This window comes from Talpa europaea (genome assembly GCF_964194135.1).
Source record: "Talpa europaea genome assembly, chromosome: 11".
Lineage (NCBI taxonomy): Eukaryota > Metazoa > Chordata > Mammalia > Eulipotyphla > Talpidae > Talpa > Talpa europaea.
This window is the reverse complement of record NC_140078.1, coordinates 10901632-10914324: the sequence shown is the minus strand read 5'-3', so window position 1 is coordinate 10914324 and position 12693 is coordinate 10901632. Positions and strand designations below refer to the sequence as shown.

At 53.2% G+C, this 12693-nt stretch overlaps 1 protein-coding gene across 3 annotated transcripts in view; it reads left to right on the top strand.

Moving 5' to 3' along the window:
- Positions 1-12693, top strand: part of TOX2 (TOX high mobility group box family member 2) — a gene marked incomplete at both ends in the record, with an annotated part of 97180 nt that overhangs the window by 74454 nt on the left and 10033 nt on the right. The window lies entirely within an intron of this gene.

Genomic DNA, 12693 nt, shown 5'->3' with positions numbered 1-12693 from the left:
GCTTTGCCGAACAACCTCTGAAGTAGGTACCATTGTTGTCCCCATTTTCCAGATGCAGAAGCCGAGGTTTGGAGAGGCCAAGGAATCAGCCCAGGGTCTCACAGGCCCCCCCCCCAACTGTGTTACCCATGTCTGTGCTTTGGCAGCGGGTTCTCAGCATCGCATCACTGCCCTGCCAGGGGGTAGTTCTCCGGCGGGGGCTGCCCTGGGCATCATGGGGTTCCAGCAGCACCCCTCTCCTCTGCCCACTCCTGGTCTCCTGTCGCACTCCCCCAGTCAGAGTCAGGGTCAGATGTTACGTGTCTCCAGTCATTGCCAGGTGCCCCCCAGGGACAAAGTAGTCCCTGGGTAACAACCACTGCAACTCTTCCCTAGGCCTGAACGGCTCTCCCCCCAGGGCAAGCTGTGAACGCCTATTCCTGCGTTAGATCTCGATTCAGAGGGTCCTTTTTTCCTTCTCTCTGAGGCTCTCTGGATCCCCTAGCCAGGGAGTAGGGGGAGGCAAGTGGGGCGATTGCTTCAATCACAAAATTTAAGGGAGTGCCAAAAAGCTCAGTAGTCAAGATAAGTGTTTTCATGCAGCATTTTTAAGAATTACCACAAACATCCAGTATATCAAAAACGTAAAGATGGGATGGGTCCGTATTCATGGCACAAGTCTCGTCCACGGAGATGCCCTGTGTGCCTGGGCAGCCTGAAGCCCGGGTCTGGGCTTTGTGCCTTTCTCTGCCCCAGCACTGAGCAGAGGGACCAGCTAGCGGATGATCCTTGGTGCGTTTGCTGACTGAATAAGTGGGAGCAAAGATGCCTTGTCCAAGGTCACATGGAAGGGGAGAGCTCAGTTTCTAACCCGTGCAGGGATGTATAAATGAACAAGCAAGGGGGTGAGTGGGCAGGACTGAGACTCCTTCACCTCTCCGACTCCGAGCCAAGCCGTTTGTGTTCGTAGTACCCTCAGCGTGGAGCGTGAGGTGGGTGCTCGAGCTCGGAAGGGGGAACAGATGAAATACTCAGGAGCTCAGAGGAGAAGAGTCACAGGAAGGCTTCCTGGAGGTGGTGGACTTGAGGGCTGGGATTTAAGAGGCCAGAGAGCAGCTGCAGAAGCCTGAGAGGAGGAAATTTCATACCTGCCTGGCCTTCCTGTTCGGTCCCCATCAGCAACCCTCTGCTGGGATTTGCAAAACAGTTTGATGGGCTTTATGTTGGCTGAGGCGCCCTCTGGTGCCCATCCTCAGCACCCCCTGCCAGGCTCCTAATGGGAGCCGTGACCCTCTGGCTGTGAAGGGTGCAAGGGCCAGGCGTTTAACTTCCAATCTGGGCGAGATGCCAAGCTTGCGAGGACGAGCTGAGACCTGCTCCCGAGTCACGAGGGAGAATTCAGAGAAAATCACAGCCGCGTTCGTCGGCTGCAGCTTCGATATTACCCAGTCTAATGGCTCTTTCCTCTGAGTGCATATTCAGTGCCATGTTTGGGAAAATGAGCTTTTAATGTACCGTCGGCATTGCTGAGAAACCATCTCTGGCTCTGCAGAACGTCTGGAGCACATAAAACTTGAGATCTATTGGAGTCATTTTCCCCCGGCTCTGGCTGGATAATAAAAAGTCAGTCTCGTGCGCGCTTTCTCTCATCTTGCGGCTTTGTCCATTTAGAACTCCGAGTCTTTATAGAAGGCAGCAAGACAGATACAGCTCATCTAAATACTCCAGCTCCAGAAGGGAGTGTGGATGCATTGAAGCACCAGGAGCATTTCCAGCCGAGGCACGTCCTGGGCGAATCTCAGCTCACTAGCCCTCTGCGGTGGTGGCAACCTGGTACCCACGCTCTTAACTGGAAGTCTGGAGTCCTGGGGTCCCTATTCTGCCCCTGTGGGTGACCTTGGTTGTTTTTCACCCTCTGTGAACATTACCTAACATGGAGCTGGTGCTATCTACCCCATAGTAGATTCCAAATGTGCTAATATGCTCCTGTGCTGGATGTAGCAAGTGTCTGATAAGGGTTAGTTGAGTGACTGACTGACTAACTATAGGAATGAATGAATGAATGAATGAATGAATGAATGAATGAATGAATGAATGAAAAACCAATGCTACCGATGTGGGCTACTGCCGATGTGGCCCCCGCGGCCCAGCCATCCTACAGGACAGTCCTCCGTGTCTCACCTAACCCTCCGTGGACCTTGGAGGGAGATGTGTCTCTGTTTATAGATGTGTGCCTGAGACTCAGAGGGCATGTGCTTGTTCCAGGAGACACAGTCAGGAATGGCAGAGGCTGGACAAGAACTGTGTTCCCTTGACCCAGTGCCTTGTGCCCTCATCATTGTACAGATGCAGCCCTCCCCACAGACGCAGGCCTCTGTGCCCAGCCCCAAGGCTCTGGCCTGTGGGTGGGACTCTCCCCCGGTCTCTCCATCCAGTGCCAGGTGTCAGAGCCTCACCTGAGACATGTGAGGGGAGCGAACCCAAAATCAGTCCCCCTGGCTGTTTCTCCAAACTTGTGGTAGCGAGCGAGACAGATAGGAATTTGGGGATGAGCAGTTAGAACCTGTCACTGGTTGCGTGTGTTGGACAGAGCCATGGGCCAGGCATGCTGCAGCCCTGAGGACTCTCTTCTGTATAAGCCATTGCTCCTGCCAGAGAGACCCAGGGTCAGGAAGCCTGGGTTCAGGCCTGTCTCCACCGCCCTGACAGATTGCACAGGGCACGTCATTGTCCTGCAGCTTATTTTCATCACATATTGATGGGATGAGCCCCAGATTGCTGCAGGGAGCTGAGGAGTCAAAGGAGAGAGTCCCCATGGTGTCATGGATGGTCCTTTTGAGGGGCTGGAGACATAATCACAGTCAGGAGAGCCCCGTGGGCTGGGAGGGACTGCTCTGGGGTCACAGCTGCATGTGTGACAGCTGTGCGACCTCAGCCAAGCTGCTGAACCTGTCGGTGCCAGTTTTCACACGGGGTTGTTTTGAGGAGGAAACGGGATATTCCAGATGGCATCCAGATCCATGCCAGCAGGAGGTCTGCCTGGTGCCACAGGGAGCTCTGGAGCATGAATTTGACCACAATTTGTACCCCTGGGGGAGGGGCAGCTTGGAGAGGGGGCAGCTGAGAACCCTTGGCAGCACCACTGGCCATGGCCATCTGGGTGGAGCCCCAGCAGCATCTACATCTAAAATGAGGTCCTATGCCAGCAGGTCAGCGGTAGCTGGGAACTTGTTAGAGATGCAGATTCTCAGGCCCTCCCTCAACTCTCAGCCCTGGACGGCCACCACTCCCTGCTGGGTCCCGAGGGCTCCCTCACCTTTAGGACACTGGACCTGCTGCTTGTGTTTCTGTTTGCCGTGAGGCTCTCATCTCACCTGCAACAGTCACAAACCTAGTCCTCAGAGAAGCCAGAGGATCCACACCTCTGCCGTGGTGCCTGACTCTTCCCAGTGCCCTCACGCCACCTGTTGCCTCAGGCCTTGAAGCAGATTCCCTGCATGTCCCCAGCCTGTATCAGAACTCCAGGCCAGGCGGCCTCAGGATGTCTTATGCTTGAGTGGCTGCCAGGTAATCGTGCACCCGGGGCTTATGCAGAATTAGAAATGGCGCGCAGTGGGGCGGGGAGGGGGTCATGCACCGGGTGACCGCAATGCGTGGGGCCCCCGCACAGGACTCTGGGTCCAAAAGGCCAAGCTGGGATGGCCCCTCCCTTATCTCAAAGGACTCGCCTTCTGCCTTGGAAATCCAGACCTTGAGCCCTCATGTTTTGCACGCAGAACCCCTCTCCACACCCACAACCCCATCTATCTTGTTAACTTGTTCTTACTCTGTCCCTGCTAGGAGGAGCAGATCAACTCCAGCCAGCAAGTTGGCCTCACCCTTCTCGGTGTGCCCCACTATTGTCCTGTTGATCACACTAAACTAGATCTGCATCCTCCTGTAGTCCCTGCAAAACGATTCCCAAACGAGGCAGGGACCAGGCTCCCTGTGACCCAGCACATGCAAGTGTCCACAGTACCAGTGACTGGTGCTGGAGATCAAACTGCCCTCTGGGAGCAGGAGCCTGGCTTGCTGTGGCCCCCGATCCTGGCCACCCATACAGCGCCTCTATGTGCTCAGCCCATTGCCCTGCTGTAAGGGGCCAGTCCTTGCTCAGAATGACTATCATGAGCTTTGCACTTGCAGAGGCCTGAATTGAAATCTGAGTTCCCCCAGCCATGGAGCAAGTCACCCATCCTTCCTGAACTTCATTTTCTCATCCTTGCCTTACGGGCTGTGCTGAAATTGAAGTGCCTGAAAGCTTATAAAATGCTCAGTGTGGTAGCCAAGGCAGTGCTGTCCTTTGCCTCTAAACACTGGGTGTATGAGCTGCCCCTGTGTTTCTTCTCTGCCCACCCGCATAAACTCTGTACCCTTTCTTGTTCCCCCAAGAAACACACCTGCCCAAATACTGGTGGGCAAAATGGTACCCATCAGACAGTTGACATATTTCTTGGCTCCCAAGTCCCTCTTTAGCTACATTGATATTATGGTGGCCTCTGGCTCTTGTTGCTCTCTCCAGGGATGTGGCCAGGTGTCCCCTCGGTTCTGTCTCATGTGGCAGTTCCTTGAGCCCGGCATCTCCCCCAGACTAACAGCAGGATGCACCTCTATGCCCCACCAAGCAAAGACTACTCCCTACCCAGCACCCGCCTGCCCTAAAGCTTAGTTTAGGGCCCCTTGAGCATCCTTGGGGTCCGCCCTTCACCCCAAGCAGGGCATCTGTGTCTCTTGAGTCCAAGCAACACGGTTTTCTCCCAGAGAGGGGCTCTGCTTGCGTTTGTTCAGGTGCACCAAGAAGCAGGCAGCAGGCATGGAAGTTGAGGAGGGAGGGAGGAGATGCAGGACGTGGGGAAATTTCAGTCTGGCATCTGTGGAGAGAGGTGGAGGGGCTCTGGGGGCTGGGGATGAAGTCTTGGGCAGTAGGACAATGTCAGAAAAGGTTTCACCAGGCCCACGAGGAGTCCTCAGACCAAAGTCGCCCTTCAGAGGACCCCGTGTCTCCCCAGATAGACCCGCCTCAACCTCCCCCTCCCACTGGCTGGGGATCCCCGACTCCAGTGCGGCTGCTGGGAAGGCACACTGGTTAGCTGGAGAGGCAGCAGCTGGGGCTCCCAGCGCTGGAGCCCCCAAAACATGAGAGTGCGTTTCCATCCTTTTCCATGCTCATCTTCATCCGTGCTGTTGGGTCACCTGCTCCACTTTATTGTTTCATGCAAAGAACCTACCATCAAGTTATCATCCAATTCTGTGCCTTTTCTTTCTCTTAATTTATTTACTTCCTCTTTTATGTTTATTAATCCTGCCCTCTTTCTTTCTGTAGTTTTTTTTTAATTTTAAAGATTTATTTATTTATTTATGCATAAAAGAACTGGGGTACAGGCCAGAGGTATGGGGGGGTGAGAGGATTCACCAGAGACAGCGTGGGGAACAGAACAGGCGGATTAACTGAAATACACTGCTGAGGGGAGCAGTGGGCGAGACAGAGAGGTCTGCTGTGCCATGTGGGTAGCTCCCTGGCTGGGGATTGAACTCATGCTGCAGTGGCTGTGGATTGCTTCATAGTCCTGCGTCTTAACCCCTTATGCCACCAGGGAGGCCCCTCTGTAGATGTTTAAATTGTTCATTTTAGAGTCTTTAGTCCATTTGCCTTTATTATTTATTGTTCAATAATAAAAAGTTTATGGCTGTACACTTTCTTTGGAGCATGGCTTTGGCTGTAGCCTGTAAGATTTTTTTATAGATTTATTTTTTATTTATACAATAGCTGGGGTACAGGCCCGAGGCGTGGGAGGGTGAGAGGATTCACCAGAGACAGAGTGGAGAGCAGAACAGGCAGACAGACTGAAAGCACTGCTGAGGGGAGCAGCAGGCGCAACAGGAGAGGTCTGCCGCGCTATGTGGGTTTCTCCCTGGCCGGCCTGGAATCGAACCCACGCTGCGGAGGCTGTGGACTGCTTCACAGCTCTGCGCTCAACCCACTGCACCACCAGGGAGGCCCTGTGGCCTATAAATTTTGAAATAAAGTATTCTTACATGCTTTATTTCTTTCTACAAAAAAAAAAAAACATAGCTTTGTTGATTTTTATAAAAATGGTACATATTCATTGTAGAAAAATTTAAACATAAGCAAATACAAAGGAGAAATAAGAGTTGATTAAAGCTGCACCATTTGCAAATAACCATTATTAACCTAACCATTTGTTAAATGTCTCCTCAGTCATCTTTGTGTATTATACACATATAATTCATAGAAATAGGACTATATATGGTGCCTTTTCTATGCTTTCTAGTCTGTTCTGTGATTTTCTGTTGATTTTCTCCTACAGTGTGTAATGCATATATTTCTGTCTCCATGATTTATGTCGTGCCCTTATTTTTCATGGTTGCATAATATTCCGCTGTGTGGATGTTTCATTGTGAGTGCCAACATGTCCTAGGCAGACATCAGGGTGGTTTCTGGATTTTCTCTGTTATAAAACCCTGTTGGGATGGCTTCCTTAGGAGTTGTGAAAATGAGCTTCTGAAGTAGGGTCTCAGAGAAGGAGGGGAGAGCTCTCACCTGGGCAAGGTCTGAGTCCTCTGACCCTCCTCTTCTCATCCGCATGGTGGGGAGCATCATAGTGCCTGTCACAGGGGATGTGAGAGTAAATGAGCCCTTTGTAGAGGCTTCAAAACATAATGGCTGTGGGGGCCTGAGGTTCAGGAGGGAGCAAGCATTTCTGTCCCACTGACCTAGCCTGGGAGGGGTGGGAACTCTGCTTTTTAAGGGCGTGGCCAGCCTGGATTCTAAACAACCTGTTGCCCTAAGCAGCTTGTCCTGCTTTGATAATACTTGGCTATGAAGGGGCTGGGGCAGAGAATACTGGCTTCCTTCATGTTCCTGACCTTGTCTCAGAGCCAGGGGCCATCAGATCCCCTTTTGCCACTTAATTATGGCAGATTAGGCAGCAGGAACAGGCCTGGATCTGAGTCCAGTCGGGGCCCTGGGTCCGCTGTGTGACTTCAGGGCCAGTCTTGCCCTCTCTGGGCCTCCCTTCTTCAGCAGTGTGAAGCTGCCCAGGGGCTCCCTCTCCAGCCTGACCACCCACGACCCACAAATCTCTGAGAAGGGCTGTTGAGAGCTAGAACCTGCTGCCTCCAGCCCCTCCCGGGGATTTCGATCTCAGCCTAACCAGGGACTTCGACAGGCAGTGCTTTTCTCAAGAGTTCATAAAAACATGTAAACATGGGTGAGGATACAAAATATTGAGCGGCAAGGCAGTAAAACATGCCAGTGTTTGTTGTGTTAATTGAATATTCATGAGCTGACTGTTTAAATTACAGTTCACAACTGTTGCAGGGCCTGATGAATAATTTAAATGAGGGTGGCCAAAGAGATTTCAACACCGCATTAGCAAACTGCTCAGGATCAGCTACAGAGAATTTATAATTAGCTTGGAATATCCTATAATAAATTCTTTGGAAAGATGGTTTTAATTAGCCCATGTGCTAATTCAGAATGTAGAATGTTAAGCATGAAGGGGGAGGGGGTGAGTAACCCTTCCCTTTCCTTGTATTTATCTCTCACGTGGGGTCCTGCCACCTGCCAGGAATCTGAGCCAAGCTGTGCCCACCCAGAGCCTGCCACCAGGCCTGGCAGCGTCTGCCTCCTGAGTCTCTCCTACCTCCACTGTGCCACGGTTTCAGGCCCGCTGCCCTATCCCAACTCAGACATCCCCTGTCACGTCCCCTGAAATGCTCTCCCTGCTCGCTCTCCCCCTGGCTCATTCACGAGCTGGCTCATCCCCACGGGGCAGCCAGTGCAGTTTCTGAAATGTAAATCCCATTGCACCTCTGCCCCTTCTAGCTCCCCAGCTGAGCATGCCCAGAAGATGAAGTGTTAGCCACCTCCATTTAGGTCCCCTGGCAGTGACCGCAGCCGGTCTCTGCATGTGGGAGCAGATCACTGGCAGAAGGAACAGAGTAAGCAAAGGCAGGAACCTGCCGGACTGTGGTGGGGCAGATGAGGAGAAGCGTGAGGGCAGCAGGGGCCTGCGTGAGCCGTGGCCTGTCTTAGGTACTGAGAGGAGGCTGTGGGAGGCAGGTCACACTTAAGAGCCTGGTATCCAAGGCCTGGCTGGAGCTTGGAGAGGCTGCCACTCGGGGGCCTGGATCCCACAGGTCCACTTGACTCATTCCTTCAATCTTTCCCGAACTCAGTCACCGAGTGTCTTCTTAAGTGGCCCGTGCTTTGGAAGACGAGAAAGAGCAGCAGATGCAGGGGATTGTGCGGGTAGGGGCAGTGGGCCTGGCATCAGTGGCAGTATCAGGCAGGATGGCCAGGGGAGGCCTCCTAGGAAAGGGGAGAGCTGAGCAGAGACTGGTAGGAGGTGAGGGAGTCAGTGGGGTGTGTGTCCCCTGCCCAGATGGGGAAGAGCATCCCACAGAGAGACAGCAACTGACTCGAAGGGTTACCCACCCGTGGCTCTCTTGCTGTCTTGAGATGGGTCATTCTCCGTGCTGGAGCCACCCTTCGCATGTGAGGATGGTTGGCAGACCCCTGACCTACCGCCCTCTAGACAGTAGCATCTCCCAGCTGTAACTACTAACTGTGGCTCCAGATATCGTCAGATGTTCTGGGGTGGGGGTGGTGGGACACACTCACTGAGCTAGAGGAGGGCCTTGGGTAGTGCCTGCTTGGATGTTGACGGGACATCAAGGAGGTGTGTGTGGTAGAGTGGAGTGGAGAGGGTGGGTACAGGAGCGGGGAGTTCAGAATGGTACCAGGTGGTGGGCAGGTGCCAGAGGGGGTGTTCTAGGAGCTTGTGGCTTGGTAAGGACTCAGATTTTACTTAGCATGAAGTGGTAGCTGGGATAAGCTCTGAGCAGAGAGGAACACAGGCCTAGATCTCAGAGACAGGACCACTAATTGCCCAGCCCCGTCCTGACCCCAGCAGAAATCTCACCCCCTCAGCCAGGCTCTCCCTGACCCAGCATCTCAGCGACCTGTGTTTGCAAACCTTTCTTCAAAGACAAAACCAGCCCCTGAAGGGGACAAATTGCCTTCCATTTACATCCTTTCCCGCTGGTGCCTTCATATTCATAACAGGATGATCAGTGTAACCAGGAATGGGGCTGCTGCTTTAAAGGATAAATTAGTCTGACTCTTAACTCAATAATTAAAACTGTGCTGGCGTTCGGCCTGCAGGGATAATGTACTATTATTATAGTCGTTTGTTTCAATTAAATGCTTACTGATTTTACAATAGCAGCTGGGCACCTGTGCACTATAGCTATTACTCTGAACAAGACATCTCAAATTTGAGGAGAAATTTGTCAGCGTGCGGAGGATCTCCCGCCAAGCATGAAAGTTTATTAGAAATACTTATTGACGAGGCCTTGGAGCCAGGGATGCCCTGGGGGAGACTTCCTATTGGCTCCTCTTTTGTACTGAAATTTTTTTGCTGAAAAGAAGTAATTTTCAAATATTTGACTCAAAGCCCAAGCTTTCAGGGAGCACCGTGCTCCCCTGAGAGGTTGGCATGGGGGAGCTTTCTTTGGCTGTCATTCTGACCTCATTGATTCTGGGGTGCAATAGGCTGAATACTGTCTCCCCCCCAGATGGCCATGCCCCATCCCCTGGAGCCTATGGCTGTTACCTTATGTAGCCAAGGGGATTTTGCAAATGCAAAAAACCAAAACGTCTTGAGATGGGGAGATTATTCTGGATTCTTTGGGAGGGCACCATGATGTAATTGCAAGCTCTTGTGGGGGAGACGGGTCTTGTCCCAACCAAGATCCTATTCAAGCTCGCACCTTGAGCAAATTCATGGAGGGATGAAGGGAAGGAAACCTCGCGTGGAATAGCTACTCAGTGCCAAAGTCTGTGCAAAGTTATTTTTTCTTCGGCTCCTCACAGCTGCCCCATGAGTGAAGGTTTAATATGATTCCCCTCCAGCCAAGTTAGAGCCACTAAGATCTGTGAAAAGACCTCTGTGTGGGAAGACAGCCAGAATGCCGAGTTTCCCACCTCCCAGCTGTGTGACCTCAGAAAAGTCACTTAACCTCTCTGAGCTTCAGGGTCTTTATTGTCAAGAGAGTATTTATGTCAAAGAGCCCCTGCAAGTGCCCAAACACAGTGAGCACTTGCGAAATAGAATAGTCAGTATCAGTATGGTTCTTACTATTCCCATCTCTGTAAAAGTAGGGTTGAGGGTGCCTATTGGAAAGGGCTCCTGGGACACTGTGGAAGGGGTTATAAAATGCTGGTCAGTGACTTGCTCGTTTTCCTTTGGGCTCTGGTTGTGCTCATACATCAAGGAGAAGTTTCCAGACCCTGTGGAGCCTCGCAGAGGCTTCCAGGAATGAATGAAATTGAGCAGCGCTGCTGTCACCTCTGAGGTGTTCCAGCTCCCAGGCAGAGTGTGAGGCTGTGTATAGTGACACCGCGCCCCTGCCTCGGAGGAAGCAGGCGGGGTGCCCCTCCTGTGAATCAGAAACAGGCGGGAAGGAGAAAGGCGATTCCTGACTCTCTCCCCACGGTGCCTGGGGACTCTCAGCGCCTGAGGCTGCTCTCCATGGAGAGCACACATGGGGAATTTGCAAAAGCCACCTTTGTGTTCCTGCAACCTGGAGAGTCTATTAAGCCAGGTGAGCCTAATGATGTTCACCAGGGCGCTCGTTACTGCTGCCTGGGTGTCATCCTTCCCGGAGAGGGTGCAGATGTGGCTCCGGGCCGCGTCCATATGTTTCCAGAAGGGCAGCAGGAGGCTTGCTTCGCTGGATTACCAGGCCTCGCCTAAGTGCCAGCTGCGAGCCGCCGCCTGCCTGGGCCTGGGGAGGCACTTCTGTGTGGCTGCCGTAAGCAGCTGCTTGCTGTCCGCCTGGGAGAGGCTCGGGAAGAGAGGGGAGGAGGGAGAGGAAGGGGGGTTTCTCTGAGGAGGTGGCCTTGTAGGTGAGCTAGGATGATGGCAGGGGACGGACAGGACCGAAAGCCATGGTGGAGGGGGATGGGGGTCGTCTGAGCTCTACAGAGAAACCTTCTGGACCCCGGAGGCCAGTGGGGAGGGGTGGGAGAGGGCAGGAGCGAGAGGGTACAGACCTCCGGGGTGTTCTGCCAGGCGAGGGGCAAGGCTGATGGCCGCAGGGGAGCAACAGCTGGTCTGAGCAGTGTGGAGACATTTCTACTCTGGAGGGTCACTCTGGTGGCCTGCGTGGTGCCTGATGGACTCAAGCCCTGCTGAGGGCAGAAAGGAAGGCTGGTGTCTTAGTCTGGGATCCCCATAAAAGCAGGCCCTCCACGGAGGTTTGGGTGCAAGTGGCTTGTTTGGGGTGAGGTGACCCCAGAAGCCCTGGGAAGGCAGAGGGAAGGAGACCAGAGGAGGAAATCGTGAAGGGTGCGTTGGGGAGTGGTGACACTTGACGCGTGGAGCATTGTCTTGCTGGCCCTGTAAGAAGCATGTGGGATCCACCCCAGGGCAGTCACGGTGAGGAGAGAGGATGTGGAGGTTCTGTCACCAAACTCCTGGTTGAGGATCACTCCTGGGGCCTGAGTGCTCTGTCTGCAGGCTGTCGTGGGCAGAGAACTCTCTGAAGCAGGGAGCTGTGGGAAACCGTCAGTGGGGCCATAACTCTGGGGGGCACCTTGAAGGGAGGTGTCCAGCGACAGGCCAACAGCGTGGCTAACGAGGGTGGGGACAAAAGGTGAGGGTGCTGTGCGTGCTGGTGGGCGGAGGGGTGGATTCTGGCTGAAGATTGGATCCTGTGAGCAAAGAGAATCTTCTAGACTGCTTGGGGGGATGCACATGACCACTTCTGTGTAGCTCTCCTGCAATGTCACCTTTTCTATTTTAAAGTCTGACATTGGCATTAAATAAGATACTGTCTTAGGTGCGGCATGGGAATCTGGTGGCATCACCGGGGGATGCTCCCTAGTTGTAGGCACCCATGTAGTGGCCGTGGGCTCATCCAGGGGGAGTGTGAGAGTCTGTGTGGAGGCCAGAGTCAGGCCCTGGACAGAGGGAAGAGGGCTGTGGGGAGGCAGCAATCCCAGGAGGAGCAAGGAGAAGCTTTTTTGAGGAAGATATCACAGCTTTAGGAGAAAGCACAGCTACCTTTAGTAGCTGTGTGGTCAGCGGCAAGTCTCTGAGCCTCTCTGAACGTTGGCTTCTTCAGCTGGGAATGACCACATCACCTCTGAGCTGATGAAATGAACACTAGAACACTGAAGGGGGTGAGGGGGGGAACTTAGCTCTGCTTCCGCGCATATTAAGTGCTTCTTAAGAATCTCTTCCTGGGGGCCTCCCTGGTGGCGCAAGGGGTTAAGCACAGCACTGTGAAGCAATTCGCAGTCTCTGCAGCACGAGTTCCATCCCCGGCTGGCCGTGGAGCTACCCACATGGCGCAGCAGACCTCTCTTGTCTCTCCGCTGCTCCCCTCAGAAGTGTATTTCATCAGTCTGCCTGTTCTGCTCCCCACTCTGTCTCTGGTGAATCCTCTCACTCCCCGCATCTCTGGCCTACACCCCAGCTCTTGTATGCATAAATAAATAAATCTTTAACAACAACAAAAACAAGAATCTCTCTTCCTCCTCCTGGTGAGGACGGTGGTGAGGACAATGAAGACCATGATGGTGCTACCTGCCGACGGTAATGAGAACACATGCCGGATGAGCTGCTGACCCTGACGGAAGAG